The sequence below is a fragment of the Strigops habroptila genome, chromosome 10 (assembly GCF_004027225.2).
Source record: "Strigops habroptila isolate Jane chromosome 10, bStrHab1.2.pri, whole genome shotgun sequence".
NCBI classification, from domain to species: Eukaryota; Metazoa; Chordata; class Aves; order Psittaciformes; family Psittacidae; genus Strigops; species Strigops habroptila.
The window spans coordinates 10,852,364-10,867,827 of NC_046359.1; the positions used below are offsets into that span (position 1 = coordinate 10,852,364).

Consider the following 15,464-nt stretch of genomic DNA (forward strand, 5'->3'; position numbering starts at 1 on the left):
CCTTTTTCAATTCTTCACTGCTCCTGTCTTTCTGGACCTGCGATAAACTGAATGATGTATATGCATCACACTCTCAGGACCCGGTACACTTAGCTATAGTAAGGTAACCAGTCCACAGCAACCTTAGTTACATTAAAAATAAAGTGCAGCAGCAATAGCAAAAATAGTTGTTCCCTAGCCTCTGTGACTTCCCTTCCTGTTGAATTTCCAATTCCTGCACATTATCCCCAAATTCTATGCCAAGAGCTGGGTAAAAACTCTCTCTTGCTGGGTCCTCGCAGTGCCCTTGCTGAACATGCACTCACAGTGACATTTAAAAAAGGCAGCTTGAACTGGCATTGAAATCTCTCCTTCACACTTGTGCCTGACTCAGACTCCTGTTCCAAATACTAGTTTTCACAAACCTTTTCAGAGCCTTGAGATGAAACTGGCCAGCATGTTCAAAAGTAAGGGCAGAATTACAAACCAAACCCATTTCCTTAGACTAAGAGTCAGAGTGAAGAAATAAAATTTTTAAGTGTCCAAAAATCATGTAGATGAGGCCGTCAGTGATATGGTTTAGTGCTGACCTTGGCAGTCCTGGTGTAATCGTTGGACTTGACGATCTTAAAGGTTGTTTCCAACCTAGTTGATTCTATGATCATTTACTTACATGTCTACACAATTTACTTCATTTAGTTCCTCCTGTTTATTGCCAGTTAAAATAATTCCAGTGAGAGGTAAATTACCTCCAGTGAGCAATAATTATTACCTTTAAACTGTCATCTTTATATTTCAGCTCTAACTATCCTTCAAGAGGCACGAAATGAAGGGAGGAATGAAAGAAATGCTACTGATCCAGGATACTCGGCCACTTCAGAAAGCCAAGGCAGACCTACCTGTTCTCAGCGTTTTCACTACTTTCTTCACACACCGGACTGCAAACCATTTCTTAGGGTCTGCTGATGCTTTGCTGACACCAGTAAATCAAGCATGCCAAGGGAAGCTTTCTAACACAGAAGCTAAGTGGCATGGAGCATCTGGTGCTTATGCCTATGCCAGGAAACTCTCTTAGCCTTCAAGCCAACGTGGGTGCATGCGAGCTGCTGATTGGCAGCCCTTCCTGGACCACTCTCCACGGCAGAGTTGTCTGGCACATTCCAGTCTCCATGAATGTATAGCTTAATGTAGGTGTGTTTACCTAAATGAAGATTACGGACTGCAGTTCTATGCCTGAGATGGATTTCGTTAAAACTCCAGCTTTCAACAGTTCAATACATGTAATTCTGCTCAGACATAAAACACTATACCAAGAATAAGGAACATCTGAAAATGGGATCTGTTTTCTTGTTTTTTCAGCTAAATACCATTCACTTCCAGAATTTAATATGCATAGTGGCATCATCCAAGAAAAAGAACAAAACCAAAACAACATCTCCTTGTGTACATTTTAATTCTTTAATAGCTACAATCTGGGGAAAATGTGCAAGACTTACAGTTTATTTGTAAAATGTTTTGCCTACTGATTCTGGAGGTTTTTCATACTGATAGGTAGTTGGTTTAGATGATCCCTGCAGGTCCCTTTCAGATGAACTATTCTATTCTATTTTGTCTTCCATTTTAACACTCAAGTATTAAAATATTAAAACTAACTTTTGAAAAGAAATGACATCATGCATGAAAAACTCTGGATCTGGTCTTCCTCTATTCTAAGGTTGGTCCCTGCTGCAAGCCAATAAGAATTCTCGTTTCTCATGGTAACAAGAAGTTGACCTCGCTCTAATCTAAAGTCAGAGCTGGGGAACAAGAACTGCGGAGGAAAATTATTTTAATTTTTTTTTAACTTCATGAGGCTGAGGATATATCACCTGCAGTGATACACATATACAAGTGCACAGTTGAATTAAATGAAAACTGAAAGAAGACTTGCCTGTGTTTGTATGGCGGGAGCAGGGGATTTAAGGAAAGTGCAATAGCACTAACATTTACAAAGGTTTGCACTGTGAACATAAGCACCTATGCATGCAAGCAAATCTTAATACAGGGGTTGAATATACATCTCTAACCCTGGTGGGCAGGAATACAAACCAGGAAACGCTCCAGGTGATGTCTATGTAAAACCCACATCAATTGCCTGTATCAGTTACAAAACGAAGATACGTTTAAGTTAGTGCCAGTTTGTGAGAAGACACGGCCTTTGATTGTAAGCCATTTGCATTTCATGGGGAAAACCAAAAACTTTCTGGGTCCAATTCCCCACAGACTGGCACCCAGGTGGCTACCTCCATGCATTGCACAGGTATACTGCTATCAGCATAGAATTGCTCAGTATTACAATTACTTGCAACTCCTTGTGTGACTAGAAATATATTCCTGAACCACAAAATACTACGGGGAAAGAAAGCAAGCACCCAGAAGCCAACAGGCATATGTGCCATTTTCCCCTCTTGCTTTCTTTCCCCACCCCACCCTTGTGAACACTGTTAGGCTGCCCCAAGCTGAGCACGCCAAAACAGGCCCGCTTACTTCAGCCACCCCTCTAAATTCATGGCCTGAACCTTTTATTTTCCATAGTGTTTAATTGTTCTAAAAACTTCTTGTCTGCACTTCATTTTCTGTTCTTACCATCCTGCCAATAGTGTGAAAAGTCTGGGGGTTTTCAAGTAATTTTCAAGTGTCCTTTTCCCCTTTCCATGCATAAAAGGCTGCCCCTTCATTTCTCTGCTTTATTTTTCTCCCACCTATTTGTGAGCAATCACTTCTGCTTCAGTCAAGCATATAGAAACAAGCACTGAGCCAAGGCATATTTGCCTTGGGTCAGGCAAACAGGGCCCGTGTGGCCCACCCTTATCCTGGGGCAGGATGAAAGGCCAACCAGGCCCCCTCACGGTTTGGTGACATCTGAGCTAATCCTCCCTTCGTTCAGGAACAATTACAGAAAGTCACTCGCAAGTGTCTACAAATAAACCTCTTTCCAAAAGCTAAGAGAGGTTGCTTTTTCACCTCCAGCACTCACCACCCATTTTCTGCTGTCACTTACACTGGTGGGACCCCAGGGTGCTTTCAACAGAGGGAAATCATTTAGGACTTTCTCTGGGTGCGCGACTTGGCTTCCTTGCAGCTAATCCAGACTAGACAGTAGTTCATGTGTTTTTGGGGGACTCTTTTTCCTTAACCAAAGAATGAGACAAATTATGATTGTGTGTTTTCACTTTTTCTCTGTTTATAGGTGTAAAAATCACTCTTCTTTCATGCTGCCTTTTGCCAGACCTGCACACGGCATAACTGTTAATCTAAATCTTCCTAAAGGCCGCAGCTGGTGGCTAAATCCTATGGAAAAGTAATTTTAAGAATAGACAAAACTGCAGTTTATAGATAGAACATCTACTCAGGCAGTAAAGATGGAAATGACCGTGGCCTCAAAGCTACTTTTGATGACAATGGACTAAATCTGGTTTAGTCATATATTGCTGTCCAAGTAAGTCTTCCTGTCAGCCTACACTAAAGCATGGAGCAGGCCCTAGTCCCACTCTTCTGCATAATTGTCCACTCATCAGAGCTGTTCACTGCAAGCTACTCCTGGGTTCAGCTTGGAGACTATAGCTGTCACACGTAAAAAGAGAAAGCAAAGTGACATTTGCTCACCCAAGCCCTTTTCCAGCCTACAGCCAAAAGATACCATTTGGTATCATCCAGCATACAGTGGGTCAAAGGGAAGAAGTCCGTATTTGAGATGAAGCAAAGCTCTCACAAGCCCTGTGCTCCAATGATAAAACCTACCCAGAGCTCAAGTGACTCTTCATTTATTTATTAAAGTTTGTTTAGATAAAATTTGTGTATTATTATCAAGGTCATTTTCTGGCCCTCATGGGACAAAGCCTGCCAATAACCAACTATTTTCCCATCTTGTAGTGAGTTACAGTGCTATCCAGCAGAAGCAGAGATGATACTAGGGGAGACGACAGGTGTTCGGAAGACATAAATGGGTCACTGCACTTTCCTTCATCTGTGGACACCCACTTTTCAACAACTGAGGCAATACTTTGCTCTGAAGTGTCCTGTTAGCACTGTGGTGGTGGCCATGCAGGCAGCCAGGGTGGCAGTGGGATGGCTGGGGGATCCTCCACACCATGCAATGCTGGAGAGGAGAACCTGTCGTAGGATACTACAGCCAGGATGGGGTGTAAGCAGCATCTTCAATTTAATAAAGAAGACCTGCACAACTTCAGGTCTATTGAGGTTTCTTTTGCTTGTGGATCTCACGCAGCACATTTTTCTCTAGTCTAACTGAGAGGAGAGAAGCTGGGTCTTCAGCTGGACAAGAGGATGAAGCCCTCTTTTGATCAAAAGTATTCATCATACCAAATGAGCCAGCTCTTCCACTCACATTAGAGGCATTAGCCTTTTAGCTTAAATCCCTTAACCATCACCTGCATCCTTGCCACGGGAAGAATGTACTGCCTTGGCAATGACAGCAGCTGCAAAAGACCCAGCTGAAGTTGTGCAAGCAAATAGCTGGGCATTGGCAGGCCCATTCCTCATCACTGGGATAAGGACATCGGACCAGTGTCAGGGCACTGCAGCTCTGCCACCACTCTGAGACGGGACCATAACTTTGTAGCTTCTCTCTTAAGCAGCCAACATTGTATGGTTGAGTGGTAGGGAGGAGAAGAGTCCTCTATACAAACACTATTACAATTGCTGATGTTGTAACTATCACATAGATAACAGCAATAAATACACTAGAAGTCTGGAGATAGGGAAAAGTTGTTCTGATGATCAGTTACTACAGTGTTTTGTTTCAGCTATTCTGAGAAAAAAAGCTGTATCGCATCAGAACATCAAATGGAGTATCAGTTAAGATGATCTGCTTTATGTTAAGGGAAACCTGAAAAATATATTAGAATTAAACCAAAAATTGGTTAAAGTTCCCTCTTAAAGCATGCCCTAGCTTTCTCCCCCATATTTTTTTTCCTCTTTCAATTTGAAATAAAATTTACTTCAGTTTCATGTTTCACCACTGGAATCAGAAAAAAAGGGAGGGGAAATATAAAAGGAGAAATAAGATCAAAATCTCATTTTCTCCTACTGCAAAATCGCCTGAGCAGACCAGATATATCACTCCTCACTTTTCTCATTTACACAACTACTTCTTTAACTTGTACTAACATTGCCAGAATTCACCAATAGTGACTCCTTCCAAGTTGTTCAAAGGTTAGAAGTCATGTAATACACTTTTTGTATTTACAAATAAAACTTTAAGCCATATTGTCTAATATACAGGATAAATTCCTAATTTTCTGTTCTATAATTCCCACACCAAAAGCATGCAACTTCTCTGGTCTTTCAAAGTATTTAATTGTCTAAGTTATTATTTGGTAAACAGGCTCTACATTTGTAAAACATGTCAAATAGGAAGTTCTAGTATGGAACTGTGTACCTAATTTAGACAGCAAACATAGCAATTTATATAGCAAATTATATGCCCCTAACAGGTAAATTGAGGCACAAAATGACCACAGGTACATCTATGTGCAATTAAAAAAAAAAAAAAAAAAAAAAAAATTAAGATTAGAATATTAGAATATTTAATTTGGCGGGAAGAGATTGAAGCTTACCACATTTTTCATTCCTGTAGAAAGAGGATGTTATTTCTGTTCCTTGCAATATAAATGAGCTCAGTGTGCCCAACATGTGAAATACCTCCTGGACAGAACTGACTTTATTAAATTAAAAGATAGATGGATGGAACCATTGAGTTCATAATCATACGACTGCTTTTGACTTCTCTCCAGAGCATGCAGTACTTAGGAAAAGAATGCAAACTGCAAATTAAAACCTCAGTTATCTTCAGCAACCTGACAGTCTGGCCCAAGAAATATTGCTAAGTCTGGCAGATTGGGAGAGCAATGTGTGCATTGCACAGAGGTGTGAGGAACGTGGCCCACCCCAGCTCATCTCACAGGGCACAGCTGGTGAACTGTACACAAAGAGGGGAAGCAAGTGGGTTTGAGGGGAGGAGGTGAGAAGCAGCCTGAAGTAAAAATGGGAGGTATTTTTGCTTTCCTTCATATCCTGCTGCCGTTTCAGCCAAGAAGTTTTCATTGCCAGCTTATTTGAAAAAGAAGGGTTTTACCAAAAGACTTTTCAGACAGCTGAATCAATCTCTCCAATGAATGAAAATGAACTGAGAGTGTTATTGAGCCTCTTCAAGCATTCTTCATCACTATACTTTAAGCATGCCCTTTTTGCGTTTTCAGTCTACAGCACCTTCACATAGGACACCTGGCAATAAGATGGAAGGGAAGGTGTTCCACCAAGAAGATAGGAACAAAACCCAATAAAGCTTCTTTGAAGCATTTTCACCCTCATTATCTCAATGTCACTCCTCTTCCACTTGCATACCCTCAGACTCCCTCGCTGCCTCCATGCCACTCAGTTTTTGTGAGGAGCATGGAAACCTTGCATACCTTCACCAAGGCTCTATTCTATAGTTCTCTCTTATTTCTCCCTAACAGCAGCAGCAGGTCCCTGAATCTGACACCTAACTTTCCTAGTCCAAAAACACTCTCCTCTAACTTGCCCCAGTCCTTTACCACCATACGGCGCAGTGCAATTCCTGTGGTATGCAAGTGGACATGAGTTCACTCTCAAATTTACAGTAAAACAAGGGGATCATCCCAAGCCCTCCAAGAACAGACAAGGGTGTTAGTTCTCATTCTTCACAACTGGGAAGTTACAAAGAACTGAGAAGACCATGAGCATGTTCTTAAAGCTAGGCCCACATTTTAAACCTTTCTAGACAGCCCTATGACTTTAGAATACTGCGGGGAAGGCAGGGAGCAATTCCATCACCATGGGACACAACTGCTCCAGCAAAACCACAGTGAAGACACAGCTTAACAGGCAAAAACGCTGCTCTACTGGAAGAACTTACTTTTTCCAAGAAACATCTGTCAGCAAAAGAATTATTTTGCCTGTATAAGCATTTGAAGCACAAAGGCAGGTCCTTGACAAGGACTGAGGCAGTAGGTCTTCCACCAGAGCAGACCAGCTCACAGTAGCTGCCTCCACTATTCTCCCGTACCAAGCATAGCTTAGACAGAGGGAGAAATTATTTTGGATGACATAATTCCAGTTTGAGTAGCACTGTTTGAAAGCACAAGTGTTTTTGTTTAACTATAATATAAATTGCTTACTTTCTTCAACTGCCCACGTCTTTGGCTTAGAGAAATCACGGCTGGCTGCTCCGTACTGGTTCTTACAAAGGCACCGGAAGGCAAACACTTGGAAGCAATCACTGTAAAGTCAAAGCAAAACTATAATCAAAATTTTAATGCTGGCTTGTGAAAAGAATAAAAATATTTCAATTCTAAACAGCTTTCCAACACTTGGATACTCAGTTTCTAGACTCGGATTTGCCTCTATTATTTTTTTAAATTTCTTAATATCATAGTACTCATAGATTTGTGTAAGACAAGATATTTTATGCTATAAGCAGAGTGTAAGTGCAGAGTAACCTATTCTCGAGATCTACTGATGGAGATTGAAACACCTCTATAGAAATCAAGGGATCAGTTTTAATCAACTAATACTCTTATCCCTTAATTCATAGATCTGACAGCCTTGATTCAACAGGCAAGTTTAGATTACTGGAACAGCTGTAGTGAACCAACAACATATTTGCAGGATTGTGATGAAAATTAGGGTACAAAACAACACAAGTGTGTAAAATAAATAGGGAAAGGTTAACAGAGAAGCAAGGTAATAAAGACTGAGAACACAACCTGCATATTTCAATTACTTTTAAGAGGATCAAAATGAGCAAGTAATAAATTATCCCAACCAAAAGTCAAGGTATTTCTCCTCCTAATCCAAAGTTTAGTGTACTTGAGTAATCAGTTTAATGCTGTAGTACCGTCAATCATGAAAACCACTTATTCAAAACACATAGGTCAAACTAATCAGACTTTCTACATACTCTGACATAGAGGCTTCTTTTTTATTAGAATAATTAAAAGATTACTTGGGATTTTCATGTTTTATATTTCTATTTGAATGTACTTCAGTTTCCCTTTTCCAAGAGCCTGGGATTTTTTTGTTTTTTTTAAGAAGCAATAAAAAATGTGATAAACAGAATTACTTTAAAGGGATAATGCCATATTGCTGAGCTTGATTCTCAGGTGACACAAATGAGCACAGCTGCATTGACTTTAGTGAGTTACACACTCCTACAGCACTTAAAGGTCTGTTGCTGCCACTTTTTGCAAACAGTTTTGGTTTGGAGCTTTCCTCCCAACTAAACTGCTTAAATATTCAGATATGATCAAGTGTGTAAGCAATCCTACTTCTTTATTGTATATCCTCAGGTTTTTCTCTGAGCTGTGAACTATGATAGCCCTGTGGAATCAGCACCCAAAAGTCTTGACAATCCTGTTGCTTCTTTAAGGCATCACACTTGATTAGTTTATTCTGTAGTTTTCTCCTCTGAAAGAGAATTTAGAAATACTAGATTATTTAATACTCAATAACAAAACCAAAATAAATGAAAATATAGCCAATACCTAGCTAAATGTCAGAAGATGCATTAGAGGCATATGAAGAAATGAGAACCCTAAAATATACTACGCTTCCCCTTGAAGATGGGGCAAATCTGTTTACTCTGCCCTCCACTGTTTTTTGATCACCATCTTCCTACTCAGGGGAAGGCATCTTAGATGCCTCTTTTTTCTTACAGATCACGATCTTTCAAGAATTACAGAAAAGGGGTCCCATGTTAGTTAGATATGCTTTTCCTGAGATCAGCCTGAAAAGTGGAAATCTGCCTGGCTGCTGGTGAAGAACAATTTTAGACCCACCTTCTTTCCCTCTCTCTAGTACCTAGGTAAGCACAGATAAATATTTAGAACTCAGTTCTAAATTTAAATCCCAATCTTCTATACTAGGTGAAGTTACCTTCAGCTCTTAGTAGCTTCTAAACTCATTGCCTGATAAAGAGAACTCCAGATGGTATTATCCAGAGTGGTAACACAAAACAGCATGAGAGAATACTCCGGACAGTGCATCTGCAAGGTGTATGAGTCGAATGCATATGGAAGTGATATGTACATGAAACAGAGCTGAAATGACAGTCAATGGTAATTGAGGAATTAGATTTATGTCCCCAGACAAAACGCTCCATACTTCATTAAAACCTTCTCCCACATTATCTGGTTTGCCTCAGGGCATCTCAAGCACCGGCTGAAACCTAACTCATTACTGCTATAGAAGTGACACACAAACATAGCCTAATCACTAACAAACTTACTGAGTTCTTTGCAATTATATTACATTTCTGTATATCAAGCTGTATATTCCTGCGAATAGAGGGCAATTATCTGAAAGTTCTTCTTCAAAGGTATGCAGTGTAAGAATTAGTTGCCAAATTGAGATACGGCTATTTTTTGTCAGAAGTCTAAGTTGCTCTCTAGGATTACTAAAACTAAATCTCCCTTGGCACCACTCAAAAACTCCAACCCTACAACGCAGTGTAGGAGAAGCAGATGATTAAGATTATGGGATTAGGATGCCTTCACTAGTTCTAAATCTTTCTTGATCAGTAATGTGTGTACACATTTATTCACTACAAACTATTCGGTGGCCTAGTTCAAAATAGCGGTTTCACTCCTTTTTCACAGCAGGGAGGTGTTCACTAACACCTAACAGGCTGTCTTGTTGGAGAAACCAAGGACAGAGCAAGCAAAGGGTCTGAAACATTGACCTGGATGGTTTATTTTAGTCCTTTTGGATTAGAACAGAAAAATACACCACTAAATCAGATGGTGGTTGAGTCACAGATGGGAACTTTTTTGTAGGGAAGTTCTGAGCATGAAAGGTTTCATTCTTCGTCATCTTTCACAGACAACTCACAGGTATTCTACAAAAATTTAGATTTATGGAAGAAATTGACATTTTAGGAAAACAGATGCTTAAAAATAGACTGGCATTGCCTGAGGTATTTTTTAAATGTCAAACCATGCAAAGCCTTGCAGTAGACAAAGCCCCAGACATATATATTGCATGATTTTTCTCATTTATATAATCAATATATATTGTAATAAATCAGATAATTCAAAGACAAATTCAAAAACAATACCCAAAGCAAATGAAACTATTGCAGCATACCAGATAATTACAGGACTGCGGAATAGACTTGAAGTACTTAGCGTTGTGAGACAATTTGCAGTGCCAGCACTTGATGTCCAGGGATGTCCACTTAAAAGCAAAATAAAGTTTTGGTCAGTATTTTTTTTCCCTTCCAGTAGCTGGGAAACAAAGCACAGAACAAATGACAAGTAAACATTCAGCCACAGGAAGCCATTAACAACAGTGGGCACCAATTAGGACCCAGCAGGTATCCTTTACACCGCCTGGTGCTCTAGCTCCTCCTCAAATACTTTGGCATAACACTCACAAACTCAGGCTTAGGAAACAACAGGCTGTTTCATTTACTCAGCAATTTGTAGCCACATATTCCTGCTGATAGGCCCATAAACCTGTTTGTAGTTGTCTTCTGTTTCCCTTCAAGTTTGTGTCATTAGAAACTACAATTACTGTCTGTCCAAAGAGAATACTTTTCAGGAAAGAAAATAAAATTGGGATACTGTGATCCCTTTCCTCTTTGTCTCGCTCTCCTTTTCAACTTCTGTTTTGGAGGAGAATGCACAACACAATGGCTGAGGTCAGAAAAACAGGCTCACGGAGAAAATACTTGTGAATTCTCAGATTTTGCAACAAGGGCATTACTTTCACAAAGCACAACCTTTTTGGAGAACAAAGTGAAAAGTGAAAAATGAAGCTAAGGCCTTAAATAATTAATAAAGAATGACACAAAAAATATATTCTGCTTCAGCCAAAAATAGTGCACTAAACATATGCAATTTTGAAATCCTTACGTCAAGATATTTTGTATCTGCTATCCAAAGAACCTCAATAAATAACCCAAGCCTTTTAAAGTCACACACAGATAGTGCCTCACATCTTCCCTTAGGAAGCATAGAGTTCTGTTGAAATGGGACACAACATGAGATTCTTACTTTTGCATCTTGAGATAGTAATTATTAAAATAGTAAAATTAAAATAGTAAATAGTAAAATTAAATATCAAAAATAGTAAAATTAAAAAAAACAGGTTGGAATCTCCCAAACCAAGGTTTTGGCAGTTTGCCACTGTTTCACCAAAATGAGAAAGTACATTCACAGCATTATACCACTGCAAAAACCAAAGGAAAGTCAGAATCCAGCATAAAGAAGTGAGAATTCTTTCTAGTGTGTGTCATGATACAACACAATGTGGGTGGAACAATCCACTTGGCTCCACTAAATTAACCTTGTTTTATCAGCTGCCCAAAGCTGAGGTGCTCTCATGTGCCATTTCTGCTTCTGTCATCACTGCTAGATGAAAGTTAACCAAAACATCATCAGCTGCAGATTGGTCATTTCTTGATACTTTTGGCATTACAAGAAAATAAGGAAGGCAGACCATGACCGTGCTTATTCAGAGCACTCCATGTCTCTCTTTAATTTTCCTTCATCTTTAATAATTTCTTTTTTTTTTTTTTTTCCATTCTTCCCATTACAAAAACCTCAAAGCAAACATTAGCAGATTAGTGAGTTAGTTTCCAAAAGCACTTTATGTTAATCCCTGCTGGCATTTGGCAAAGGTGTGCCCAGGTACCCATCCCCTAGCTCCCCATGCTGCCTCCACCAACAGTTCTTACCGAAGCTCCCAACTTCTGCTCCCACGGCAGCCTGCCAGAACTATTCACATGCAGCCTTTGCATGCAACAACACTCACAACCTGCACTGAAAATCATCCATGACACAGGGATCAACTACAACAGAGTTCCCAGGATGTCTATTTGATAGAGTTTCAAAGAATAACCACCTATATACCTTAAGCCTCCTGACACGCATCTTGGTACTGCCTTACAGGTGTACCTGTACATCTGCACAGATGTGTCCTTCTGGCTCCCAGATATTGGCAGCCTAGAATTCAGAAAGATAATTCAGAAAAAAACCCACAGTCCCTATGTGTACCCACTACTCACCTGGCTGGTGCTTACAACATGGGAAGTAGCTAGCAATCTATACACAAATCACCAACTAATAAGAAAGGTGTTATTATTTGTACAGCTATGTGCATATAAATAAGCAATCCCTTCAGCCCTAAGTAAACATCTTTGAAAACGATGACTTATACATGAGATCAAAAGAGGTAGTCTCCCTGGTCTATAGATGGCTATAGCCATCTACAAATCAGGTGGCTCATTGAAGCCAGTCATGTAGGCTCCTTCTGTAGTCAAGCAAGAGAGATAAGTGCCTCCAGATTGCCATTATCCCATTCTAGGATAGGTGAGTAAAACAGGTGAGATGAATCACCCTGGCATTGCTATAGGCCATGGGGGAAGGGGACATTTTACATCACTAGTTTAGGAGACATAATTAACTTTTAGCAGCTAATGCTAAGAGAAATCCCATGCTACAAGATTAGGGAGGATCATGTAAACTCACACACTTGTGAAAAATTCACGTTTTGTTTGGGCTCACAAAGAAATTACAACTTTAAATTCCCCAAGGAAAAAAAAAAAAAAAAAAAAAAATCTTAGAGTCTCCACCATCCAAGCTGTAGACCACTGAATCTGTAATAGTCAGAGGGTTTGGGAGGTTTTGTGTTTTCCTAAAGAAATAAGGTTCTTAGTATTCTGCTTTCCCAAGCAAATGAGTTTCACATTCTGAATGTTCAGAAATTATTTGTTGCAAACCTATTAGCTGATTTCATTTAAATGTGACAGATATATAAAAATCTTAAATATTTTGTGGGAGCATGTTACCAAGTAAAGGACAGATCTGTCAGTGCTGGCTGAAGGGGAAAGGTGGGAACTCAGCATCACCCCAGAGATGAAGCCGTAAAAGCCATCCTGGGGCACAAACCCAGAGGAGGATCTTCTCTATCTGACTGCTCCCGTTCATCCAACACCTCAGTGTCAATTAGAGACAATAGTTTTTCACATCTGTTGTTCTTCAGCAGTGCAAGGTTTCTATTTAGATTTAGCATAATATTCATGCAAAGAGTAAGAACAGCTTTTGTTATTAGTAACTGTCAATGGCACCTCTTGCACTACTAAACCAGATAGCAGTTTCATTTTTTCCATGCTAGCTAAGTATATACTAGCATTTACTTATAAGTGTAGGTAAGTCCATACAAACGAAAACCTTAGAATGAAAAAATGCTCAGACCAACCGGACACAACTTACAAGTTGCTTTAAACCACCAATATTTACTTCAAATAGGGAACAATATTTAATAATTTGATGAGATTGACACCTGGCATACTTGCAAGTCTAGCCACCAAAGGAATTGAAAAATTCAGGCTTGTGCTGGTAACATACATAATCTTCAGCCACGAAGTGCCCATTTTCTCCCTGCACGGGAAACACAATATGCTACTGCACAAGCCCTGAATGAACTAAACTCAAACAACAGGTTGAGAAAGAAGCAGGCAGTGCATTTACTGTTTTTCTCCGTTAATTTCCTGCTGTCTTCCCCTTTAAGATCTTCCTTTCTCATATCAGTTATTCACAAAATGGGGAGAAAGCATAAAAATGTGATTAAGTGAGCACCTGGTTGAAAGTGGGTATTAAATTCTAGAAGCCAGAGCCTGGTCTTACAATGTGAGTAAAATGTGGATATGAGATTTGCCTTTCACTGCATTGTTGTGGCTGGTTGAAAAGATTCACAGATACTTACCAGCACTATATGGATATTTAGGTATTAGTAAGTCACAGCTGAACTACCGGCCTGCGTGCAGTATTTCACATTTTGTGTTCTTTTAAATATAGCTATAACCCTATCATGCTAATAATATTATTGAAATCTAAAATGGTTGAAGAGAGCTTTAGTTCCCTTGTTAGTTTACAACCATTTCACCTGCCTTATCCCGGAGTCTGGTGCTGCATTCCAGCACTACAAGTACTGGGAAGGATAGAGAGATGTGAAAGAACTGTAAAACAAAAGCACCAGGAGACACCACTGAGATCAACAGGTCACACACTACAGTTTTACAGCCCCAGTTTCCAATGACACTAGCTCACAGACTGTCAAAGCCTGGGCATTTGCAGGCAACAAGCTCTGCAAAACAGCATCTATACTGTATACGCCTACTTGCTTCCTCTACATATCACATATATACATTCCTATGCAAAGCAGCTATGAGATTTAGGTTCAGAAAGGTGGTGAACTTCAAGCATTAAAGCACATATTTAAAAGCCTTGATTCACTGCAGACATACTCTGGGGGGGCAAGCAGGTGTTTCTTGTAATGCCTACTACATCCAACAGAGAAATAGATATTGGCAGGTCCTCTTCTAGAGCAGAACCTTGCACTCAGTTTCCCGGGCAGTCAGTTTTTCCCTTTCCTCCTCAATATTCTCCAAATTAGTTTCTTCTGAAGAAAGCACCTGAGGAAGACCTCAAAAATTACTATCCTTTGCTTCTACAGACTTTCATTTTTTAACACTGCAGGACTGACACAGCCAGGCCTATAATTTATAGGTTATTTTATTTGCTCAAAATAAATAGCTGTCAAGATTAAAATAGAGTGGTTATTTGCTCATATATCAATGCATTACATTGGTACATGAGCATTGATACAGACGCATTACATCTTTACCCGAGCTAAAGATATTAAGTCCTAATACAGTTTTACAGACTCCATCAGTACAAATGACTCAATGGGACCAAGAGTTTCACACCTTCTAAGTTGCAGAGCAGACACTATAAAAGCAATGAAAGGAGCACATTCTGGGTGCACATCTCCAGCCACGTTTACATTAGTACAATACAGTGGAAGCTGAATCCGCAGAATGAAAGTCAGTGCTGAGGACCCAACATCCATTCTGGGATTTTTAATTCTGGGCTACCTCTAATCTGGATCTATGGCCTGAAACACCCACTAGCAGCTGGTACGCATGAGGTGAACCACCTCCTCCATCCATCCGTCTGACCTGCACTCCAGTGATGTAAGCTACCAAGTGCCAAGGGGGAACGAATGGAGGTTCACTTCAAAGTGTGTTGCAGGTCTGAACTAATTAGCTCTAAAGATTTTTACCACATAAATATTAGTAATTTAATGTATCTCAAGTATTTGCAGTTTAAAATGGTAAGGATGAAGCTGATTTAAAGTTTGTCAGCAATCGTGGTCACTTATTTAAATACACTTATTTTCACTGCTGTTTTCCTGCTCTATACCCAAACCATTCCAGGGCCCCTCAAGCCCATGCAGACATAACAGCCAATGAACACGAGTGCAATTAGGCATGTGCAGACCTTTACAACAAGAAAGCTGCGCTGGCCTATTCATTTCTACAAATGTGATCTCCTCCACAGACAGATTTTGGGCAGGAAGAAAAAAAGTAGTGGTTTGGAGTTTTTTTTCTAATTTTATTT

The 15,464-nt window shown here is 39.8% G+C and overlaps 1 long non-coding RNA gene across 2 annotated transcripts in view; it reads right to left on the reverse strand.

Annotated features, from left to right (window-relative positions):
- Window positions 1-10,250, reverse strand: part of LOC115613977 — a 30,282-nt gene extending 20,032 nt beyond the window's left edge. Inside the window, exons 1-3 of one of the 2 annotated variants that reach the window (XR_003993588.1) lie at window positions 10,144-10,250; window positions 8,328-8,466; window positions 7,179-7,279 (exon numbers count right to left, since the gene is read on the reverse strand). This is a non-coding gene — a long non-coding RNA (uncharacterized LOC115613977). The remainder of the gene's footprint in view (window positions 1-7,178; window positions 7,280-8,327; window positions 8,467-10,143) is intronic. The other variant, XR_003993589.1, reaches the window with a different exon arrangement.
- Between the last annotated feature and the right edge of the window lie 5,214 nt (window positions 10,251-15,464).